This window comes from Artemia sp. Qi Xiang Cuo, chromosome 16, assembly GCF_049724085.1.
Source record: "Artemia sp. Qi Xiang Cuo chromosome 16, ASM4972408v1, whole genome shotgun sequence".
NCBI lineage: Eukaryota > Metazoa > Arthropoda > Branchiopoda > Anostraca > Artemiidae > Artemia > Artemia sp. Qi Xiang Cuo.
In genome coordinates, this window is record NC_142809.1 from 6,151,678 (window position 1) to 6,162,485 (window position 10,808).

Below are 10,808 nucleotides of genomic sequence, written 5' to 3' on the forward strand. Positions count from 1 at the left end.
AACTTGCAGCCCTTCTCTTGGGAACTGTGGGGGATTAAGTCATCCTCAAAGACATATTAATTAGATTTTCGACTATGCTGAACAAAATGGCTATCTCAAAATTTTGATTGGGAGACTTTGGGAAAAAAATGAGTGTGGGAGGGGGCCAAGTTGCCCTCTAATTTTTTGGTCACTTAAAAAGGGCACTATAACTTTTAATTTCCGTTCAAATGAGCCCTCTTACGATATTCTAGAACTTCGGGATCAATGCGATCATCCCTGGGGAAATAAAAAAAAAAAAAAAAAAAAAAAAAAATAGCACGTATCCGTGATCTTTCTTCTGACAAAAAATACAAAATTCCACATTTTTGCAGATAGGAGCTTGAAACTTGAACACCTTTTTTCGAAAATAAGTCAAATTTTCTTTTTCGCATAACTCCTAATGGGTAAAACTGAAATTGATGAAACTTATATATTTGAAACCAGCATAAAAATTTGATTCTTTTGATGTATCTATTGGTATCAAAATTCCGTTTTTTAGAGTTTCGGTTACTATTGAGCTGTGTCGCTCCTTACTTAGAGTTCGTTACCACGACATTTTTTTTTTTACAAGTAAACTCTCTGTTTTTTTAGGTTCAACTGCTTATTGATTAAATAAAAAAAAAGTTTTTTTCAACTGAAACTAAGGGGGAACACTAAAACATAAAACGAACAGAAATTGTTGTGTATATGAGGGGGGTCGCCCTATCGTAAATACCTCGCTCTTTACGCTAAAGTTCGAACTTTGTCCCAATTCCTTAAGAATAACTCCTGAATCACAAAGACCGTTTAATTAGAATAAATATCACTTTTAAAAGTACTAAAAAAAAACGTTAAGAGTTAAGTATTTTCGAGTGAACGACTCCCCCCATATACGTAATAATTCGTTTTAAGTTTTAAGTTTTAATGTTCCTCCTTATGCTTTCAGTTGAAAAAACTTTTTTTATTTAAGTTCCGATCGTTTTTAAATAATGCTGGTAAATCCGGCTCCCCCGCCTAGAAAATACCGTTCCCCCACAAGGGCGGTTATATTATTTTTTTAGGGGGGGGGGGTGGAAAAATAGGTTGATCCGATAAACTTGCGTTAGGAAGAAGTTTAATTAACACAAACTTGTAATTAAGTAAATTACAGTGCTTTAGAGTACGTTAGGGGGGCACCCCCTCGCCCCTCCCCTGGATCCGCAATTGTTTCCCCATGAACAACTCCTCCTTGGATAAATACTCATGCGTAGGTCCCCCCCTTCGGGCCCTCCCCAGAAAAAATCCCCTTAAAAACGTGTGTACTTCACAATACCCAATACTATATGTAAATAATGGGCAAAGTTCATAACTTGCTGACATTCCCCCGGAAACTGTGGGGGGTTAAACCATCTTCAAAGACATAGTTATTAGGTTTTCGACTATGCTGAACAAAATGGCTATCTCAAGATTATGATCGGGTGACAATGGGGAAAAATGAACGTGGGAGGGGGCTAGCTGCCCTCCAATATTTTGATCACTTTAAAAGGCACTAGACCTTTTGATTTCAGATCAAATGAACCCTCTCTCGATTTAATACAATGGTTCGATATAACCCTGGGGGAAAAAACAAACAAACACACATCCGTGATCTTTCTTCTGGCGAAAAATGCAAAATTCCACATTTTCGTACATAGGAGCTTGATACATCTGCAGTAGGGTTCTCTGTTATGCTGAATCCGATGGAGCGATTTTCATTAAGATCACTTGATGTTTTTGGGTTGTTGCCCCCCTTTTCAAAAATTGGGCAACTTTTCTCAGGCTCATAACTTTTAATGGGTACCATTAAATTCGATGAATTTTAGGTATTGAAAACAAGCATCAAAATTTGACTCTTTTGATATATCTATTGTTATCAAGACTCTGTTTCTTGGAGGTTACCACTGAGCCGCATCGCTCTTTAGTTACAGTTCGTTACCACGAACTGTTTGATAAATTAAATAAAAAAAAACAAGTTTTTTTAACTGAAAGTAAGGAGCGACATTAAAACTTAAAACGAACAGAAATTATTCCGAATATGAAAGGGGCTGTCTCCTCCTCAACGCCTTGCTCTTTACGCTAAAGTTTTTTATTGTTTAAAAAAAATAGAGTTGTGAGAAAGTCAAACTTTAGCGTAAAGAGCAAGGCGTTGAGGAGGAGACAGCCCCTTTCATATACGGAATAATTTCTGTTCGTTTTAAGTTTTAATGTCGCTCCTTACTTTCAGTTAAAAAAACTTGTTTTTTTTATTTAATTTTTGAATGTTTTTGAATAAATGCAGGTTTTGATCTTGGCTCACAGTACATGAATAATTTAAACAAAATGTTCATATTAATTTACTTTTATTTGGTTAAATGGCTTTCTCGAAACTTGTTTCATTTTATTTACTAATGTTTATATTAGTAATAAATATACGTAACTTACGAATTAATTTACGTAACGAACTTCTATGTGCATATATTTTTAATACGTATATTAGGGGGTTCGCCCCCTAATCAATACCTTGCTCTTAAAGCAAAAGTTCAAACTTTGTTCCAATTCTCTAAAACTGACTGCTTAATCACAAAGGCTATTAGTTAGAATAAACACTTCTTATGAAAGTACTCAAAAATCTCTAGCTTAAAGAGTAAATTGGTGAAAAGGGGGCCCAATCATATATGTAATACTTTCTGTTCGTTTAAAGTTTTGATGTTGCTGCTGTTGCAATTGAAAACTTGTTTTTTTATATTTAATTTCTGATCTTTTTTTTAAATAATGCTGGGAAGTCCGGCGTCCCCTTCATAGCAATGTCCCTTCCCCCATGAAAACTTCCTTCATGGAAATATCCTCCCACATAACCCCCGACCCTCCCCCCCCCCTACTACCAGGAAAAATCTCCCCTGAAAACGTCTGTACTGTATACTTCCCAATAACCAATACTATATGTTAACATTGGGTAAAGTTCATAACTTTCAGCCCTCCTCCCGGGAACTTCGGGGGATTAAGTCATCCTAAAAGACAAACTTATAATACTTTCGAACATGCTGAAAAAAATGGCTATCTCAAAAATTTGATCGGATGAGTTTGGGGAAAAAATTAGCTTGGGAGGGGGCCTAGTTGCTCTTCATTTTTTTGTTCAATTAAAAAGGGCACTAGAACTTTTAATTTACGTTCAAAAGAGACGTCACACGATATTCTAGGACCACTGGGTTGATACGATCTCCCCTAGGGGAAAAACCAAAACAAATAAACACGCACCTGTGATCTTTCTTCTGGCAAAAAAAATGCAAAATTCCACATTTTTGTAGATAGGAGCTTGAAACCTCTACAGTAGGGTTCTCTGATACGCGGAATATGATGGTGTGATTTTCATTAAGGTTCTATAGCTTTTAGGGGGTCTTTCCCCCTTTTTTCGAAAATCAGCCAAATTTTCTCAGGCGCGTAACTTTTGATTGGTAGGATTAAACTTGATGAAACTTATATATTTGAAATCAGCATTAAAATCCGATTCTTTTTATGTATCTATTTGTATCAAAATACCGTTTTCTAGAGTTTCGGTTACCATTGAGCTGAGTCCCAATAACCAATACCATAATGTTAACATTGGGTAAAGTTCATAACTTTCAGCCCTCCCCCTGGGGGCTTCGAGGGATTAAGTCATCCTAAAAGACATAGTTATAATATTTTCGACCATGCTGAACAAAATGGCTATCTCAAAATTTTGATCAGTTGACTTTGGGAAAAAAATGAGCGTGGGAGGAGGCCTAGTTGCCCTCCATTTTTTTTGGTCACTTAAAAAGAGCACTAGAACTTTTAATTTCCGTTCCAATGAGCCCTCCCACGATATTCTAGGACCACTGGGTCGATACGTTCACCCCTGGGAAAAAGAAAAAAAAAAAACAAAAAAAAAAAAAAACAAATAAACACGCATTCGTAATCTTTCTTCTGGCAAAAAATGGGAAAGTCCACATTTTTGTAGACAGGTACTTAAAACCTCTATAGTTTGGTTCTCTGATATGCTAAATTTGCTGGCCGAGATTTCATTAGTGTGTTATGATTTTCATAGTGTCTTTTACTCTTATTTTGAAAGTCAGGCAAATTTTCTTAGGCACGTAACTTTTAATGGGTAAGACTAAACGTGATGAAACTTATATATTTGAAATCAGCATTAAAATCCGATTCTTTTTATGTATCTATTTGTATCAAAATACCGTTTTCTAGAGTTTCGGTTACCATTGAGCTGAGTCCCAATAACCAATACCATAATGTTAACATTGGGTAAAGTTCATAACTTTCAGCCCTCCCCTGGGGGCTTCGAGGGATTAAGTCATCCTAAAAGACATAGTTATAATATTTTCGACCATGCTGAACAAAAAGGCTATCTCAAAATTTTGATCAGTTGACTTTGGGAAAAAAATGAGCGTGGGGGGGGCCTAGTTGCCCTCCATTTTTTTCAGTCACTTAAAAAGGGCACTAGAACTTTTGATTTCCGTTCCAATAAGCCCTCTCACAATATTCTAGGACCACTGGGTCGATACGATCACCCCTGGGAAAAAGAAAAAAAACAACAAAAAAAACAAAAAAACAAATAAACACGCATCCATGATATATCTTCTGGCAAAAAAGGGAAAATTTCACATTTTTGTAGATAGGAGCTTGAAGCCTCTGCAGTAGGGTTCTTTAATACGCTGTATATGATAGTGTGATTTTCGTTAAGTTTGTATTGCTTTTAGAGGGTCTTTTCCCATTTTTTCGAAAATCAGCCAAATTTTCTCAGGCACGTAAATTTTGATGGGTTAGATTAAACTTAATGAAACTTATATATTTGAAATCAGAATATATATCTGATTCGTTTGATATATCTATTGACATCAAAAATCTGTCTTCTAGAGTTTCGGTTACCATTGAGCCGGGTCGCTCCTTACTTACAGTTCGTTACCACGAACTGTTTGATTTATTGATATCAAAATTCCGTTTTTAAAAGTTTCGGCTACTATTGAGCCGCATCACTTGTTTTTTTATTGTTTTTTTTTATTACGTATATGTTATTACGTATATGAGGGGGTTCTCCCTTAGTCAATACCACGCTCTTTACGTTAAAAGTAAAAAAAAATTTGATTCACAAACCCCTGAATCACAAAGGCCGTTTAATTAGAATAGATAGCTCTTTTGAAAGCACTAAAAAAAACTGTAGCGTAAAGAGCAAGGTATTGACTTGGGGAGAACCCCTCACATACGTTATAATTTCTGTTCGTTTTAAGTTCTAATATTCCTTCTTACATTTCAGTTGAAAAAACTTGTTTTTTTTTATTTAACTTCTGATTGTTTCTTAAATAATGCTTGGAAATCCGGCGCCCCCTTCATAGAAATGTCCCTGACCCCACAGAAACATCCTCAACGGATAAAGTCTCCAGAGTCCTCCTCTTCTCTCGGGCCCTCCCCCTCCCCCCCCCCACCTTCCTGCACATGGTTTTCTAAGTACACCTCAACCAAAAAACAATAATGAAAGTACTGCGCCCCCTTCAAGGCACTTTCCCTACCCCCATGAAAACTTCCTTCATGGAAAGATCCTTCCATATAGTCCCCGACCCTCTCCTTCCCCCACCTACCAGAAAAAATCCCCTCTGAAAAAGTCTGTATACTTCCCAATAACCAATACGATATGTTAACATTGAGTAAAGTTCATAACTTTCAGCCCTCCCCCTGGGGACTTTGGGGGATCAAGTCATCCTAAAAGACATTTTTATCATATTTTCGACCATGCTGAACAAATTGGCTATCTCAAAATTTTGATTGGGTGACTTTGGGAAAAAAATAAGCATGGGAGGGGGCCTAGTTGCCCTCCAATTTTTTTGGTAACTTAAAAAAGGCACTCGAACTTTTAATTTCCGTTACAATGAGCCCTCCCACGATATTCTAGGACCTCTTGGTCGATACGATCACCCCTGGGGAAAAAAAAAAAAAAAAAAAAACAAACAAACAAACAAATAAACACGCATCCGTGATCTTTATTCTGGCAAAAAATGGAAAATTCCACATTTTTGTATATAGGAGCTTGAAACCTCTACAGTAGGGTTCTCTGATATGCTGAATATTATGGTTTGATTATCATTAAGGTTCTATAACTTTTAGGGGTCTTTCCCCCTTTTTTCGAAAATCAGCCAAATTTTCTCAGGCGCGTAACTTTTGATGGGTAGCACTAAACTTGATGAAACTTATATATTTGAAATCAGCATTAAAATCTGATCCTTTTGATGTATCTATTTGTATGAATATCGCGTTTTTTAGAGTTTCGGTTAACATTGAGCCGGGTCGCTCCTTACTTAGGCTACAGTTAGTTACCACGAAATGTTTGAAAATGGACTTGTCAGTTACAAAATCATATATATCGCTATTTTGTCCTTGATTTAAAATAAAAATTTAAGAACTCTAATAATATCAGACCTTCACCGGGTAAAAAGACAGATCCTACAATTGTGGCTTAAATATCGCTTAAAATAATAGGGTAGTGTAATAGAAAAACTAAAAATTATTGATATTAAGAAATAGTCATTAACAAAGTAATTACGCGAAATACAATTAACCGTTGTAAATATGGATCTTTTTCATGACCTTTAAGTAGGTCTGAAAAGGCGTGTATAAGAAAATGGTATTGGCAGTAATTTTAAAACCAATATCTATAGTCAGAACGTTCAAAGACCTTAGTAAATACGCAAAATACTATGACACGACGTTCACATGGTTCTAATTAAGAGACGTCAATTAGGGTTTTAAAAGATTGTATGATAATATGGACGTGACAGAGTAAATAACAAAAAAAGCGCTCATAAGTCATGGTATTGTCCAAAGTCAATCCTCACACTAAGAGGAAAATACTTTTACATGTTTCTATGACAGATCCGTATATTAGGTATGTCAAATCGTGGATAATGTTAGGGTCAAGTAGTTGAAAATCTACAAAAGATAGAACATAACAATGATACTATTCCGACTAAGATAATCAATCTCCTATGTACTTTAGTACACATGTTTATCAGTAATATACTACACGGATGACCTACAATGCGATTATAGTAAAATGTAATTGACAGAGACCTAAACACACATCTTGATCTGATGACATTGTAATGTCTAAAGAAACTAAGAAAAATACTCTGACTATCCGTACCCAGTTGTCTAATTAATATCCTTTAATTATGGATTTACCTGCTTTGATATTAAAATGGCATTGTAAGAGAAAAACTCTCAATTATCGAAAATAAGAAAGTGCCATTCACAACGGCATTAGGAACAATAAGATTAAAATACGTTCACAGGTTAATCAGACAAAAAATTCATTTTGGGCTGTAACATAGTTTAAATTGACATGGAATAGTAGTTGTAACTATCTCAAAGTTCGATATTAAGTCAGTTAGATATCCAACGAAAAGAATAACAATAATATGGAATGACGTTCACCTTTGTCACAGTAGGATACTAACGGTCGGGTGGCAGAAGCTAGTAAAAAAACATGTAATTGACAGTAAAGAAATCTCACAAATAGAACATATGGCAGATAATATTACAACTACAATATTCAACATAATATGAACGTAAATTCACATTTTTCTAATACATAACAGACTCGTAGGTCTGTCCCATCTTGGCGAATAAAGTGGAATTTTCATTGCAATAACAAATAATACATATAATATGAATTATAATAGTTCATCTATAATAAGAACCAGACGATGAATATAAATACCCATGTAACTCATTCAGCTACAGCTAGTATGTAGGTCCCAAATAGGCTAATAAACAGGTATAGACGGTTACAATCAACAAATTTTAGAAATTCTGTCTTTTAAAAGAACATCTACAAAACTCTCCCTACGAGGTAATTACGTTACCCTTTTAAGCATTCATTTAAATCTCGTCTGAATTTATTAAAGAGTATAATAAAGTGTACTAGACATAGAAAATAAAAAAATTATAGAAAATATTGCAGTGACTAGTACAACGAAATTACTCACAATCATAATTCAATTCGTGAACTTTTCCATAATACATATCCGACAAGTTTGTCTGTTACATCGTGTATAATAGCAAGGGATAATCATTTTATTTATCTAAATTATAGAACTTCAGTAATGGAAATTTCCGACTTACATACTCAAAATACGATGAAAATAAAGTAAGAGTTTAAGAAGAAAGATACGGGAATTCTGCTTTTCAAACCTTGTATAATAAACTGGACTGGTAGGTTACATTATCTCCAATATAGAGAATCTTAAAGTTACATATATATCTAATTAACTAAAAAACCTAAGTAAATAAGTTAAAATGTTACTAACAACAATAATACAAGTATGGATGTAAAATCGTCTATATTCCATTGTACTTGTCCTTGAAAAACTAAAAATCATAGATATTCAGTCTGTTTCAATTCTAACGACTAAACGACCCCGCATATTAAAATTCATTCATCGGTTAAAACATAATATACGTCAATGAGGAAGGTCAAAGAGATGATAATAAAAGGGAATTGTAATTGAAACAAACTCACCTTGCACTAATAATACTTATAATATAATAGAGAAAATACGCAAAATACGATGACAATAAATTCCCAGTTTAATAAGTACGATCATCACATTAGGGATTAAAAGACAGTGCTAATAATTTTGTATTGTCAGTGTAAAACAATATAGTTTATCAAATCTCGCTGAGGCTGAACTAACTAGAATGCGCTACATAAGATTAAAATAAGTTCCCTGTTGAATCATTCTTATCCTGCACGTATGAATTAACAATATAGGCTAATAAACTGGACTAGTATTAGTAAAACAATCCTTTCTAGATATTACGACATAGTGATTAATAACGTCTAAACTCAAAATCAGATATCAAGTCGTTCACAGTTGTAACATTCATTAACTTCCGGTAGGAATTTCAAATCGTCTAGACTCAACAAAACTTGAAATAGTTTAAATAAACCAAATAGAAATGAAGAAAGAGTATATTAAAACGACTAGGAGAAACTAAATAGTAGAATAAATGAAACGGTCTCTCATTCATATAAAAAAAGTATGGTGTTCATTGATGTACTATAATATGGAAGTGTAATTTAAAAAATAAACCATATAGCTCATAACTATGTGTAAAATCCAACTACAATGCTCTATCTCAGCGGATAATACTGTGACAGTTTTCTAATGCAGTCCCGGCAAGTATGGTTAGCAAAGAGTGTATAATATATTGTTATTGTCTTAGTAATTATCTCAAAGATATAAATTATGTCTTTTTCTTTTACCTCTAAAAAACGCAAACGAATATTAAAATACGGTCCCATTGGTCTAAGACATATCCTTCAAGGATGGAGTTCAAAGATTGGCTATTAAAATGGACTTGACTGAGTAATTCAAACAAATATAGATATTATGTCAGATTTTTTTACGAATTAAATACTCAAAATACGCTTTAATTTCGTTCCCCGTTTACTCAGTCATATAATTCAATTAGGTATTACACTGAGATTATAATAACTTTTCATTGAAAGTGACTCTCAAACAAATATCGAAATTAAGTCAGTTAAATGTACAACGACAAAACTCACAATCCTATGTTAATAAAGACACAGGTTAATAATTCCTATCCTTCCCTTATGCTGTTCATTGCGTGGATATTCTATGGGAAATGTCATAGTCAATAAATCAAATATAGATATTAATACATGGTCAATAATAACTAAATGCCTCAAAATCAGCTTTAAGTTCATTCACATGGTAATCAGAAAGCTACTTCTCGTCGATCTTTATAATCTGTTCTGATAAACGGGACGTGTCTTAGAAAAACTCTAAACTATCGATAATCAGAATGAGAAAGTTACAAATAACTACTTCTTTATCCGCGTTTCTTAAGTACACTATGTACTATTAATTCTACGGCCAGTAGGGTTATAAAAGCTTGTATAAAAAAATGGACGAGTATTAGAAAAACTGACCCAATTAGATAGACAGTACGTGTCAATAATTACGACAAAACTAATACTAATAAGTAAATTAGGACACATGGTTCAAATACCTTTAAGACAAGTCGGTAGTACATAGCTTGTATAATAAACTGGTATGGTCTCGGAATATAAAACAAATAGATAACATATTTCATATTCTTGTCCATATTCAAAACTCACCTACATATGGAAATACATTCAAATTGTTATAATTCAATTACTTACCGGCTGGCGGACAAACCTTGTCTAATAATCGGGTCTTATCCTAGAAAAACTAAAAAATAAAGATCATCTGTTAGTTACAATACTTACTAAAAGACTCACACTACTCTGAAAAGTAATTCCCAGTTTAATAATACATATCCGTCAATTTGGTTTGTCAAATCTTTTATAAAAAAATAGAATTTCCATAGAAATTCAAACAAATAAAGCTAATAATAAATTGTATATTAAAACAAAAATACGAAAAATACGATGAAAAAACGTTCAAAGGGTTATCATAATTAAACTTCAATTAGGTAGTTCAATTCTTTGATAAAAAAATGGTATAGAATGTGAAAAAAAAACAATAATCGAACTTAAGTCAGATAAAATACTATCTAAACTAGGCAACTTAATAATACATTCCGTTCAAAGTGGTAGCATGCATAACCTTCACTTATGTCTTTCTATGATTTTCTAGTAATCAGGGCTAGTACTAGACAATAAAAAAAAAATAGATAAATTGACTGTTAATTGTACAACGACAATAATAACAAAATGAGGAAAATAAGATAAGGTGGGTCTCATTAATATCATTCAAGAAGGGAGGTCAAGGCTTGGC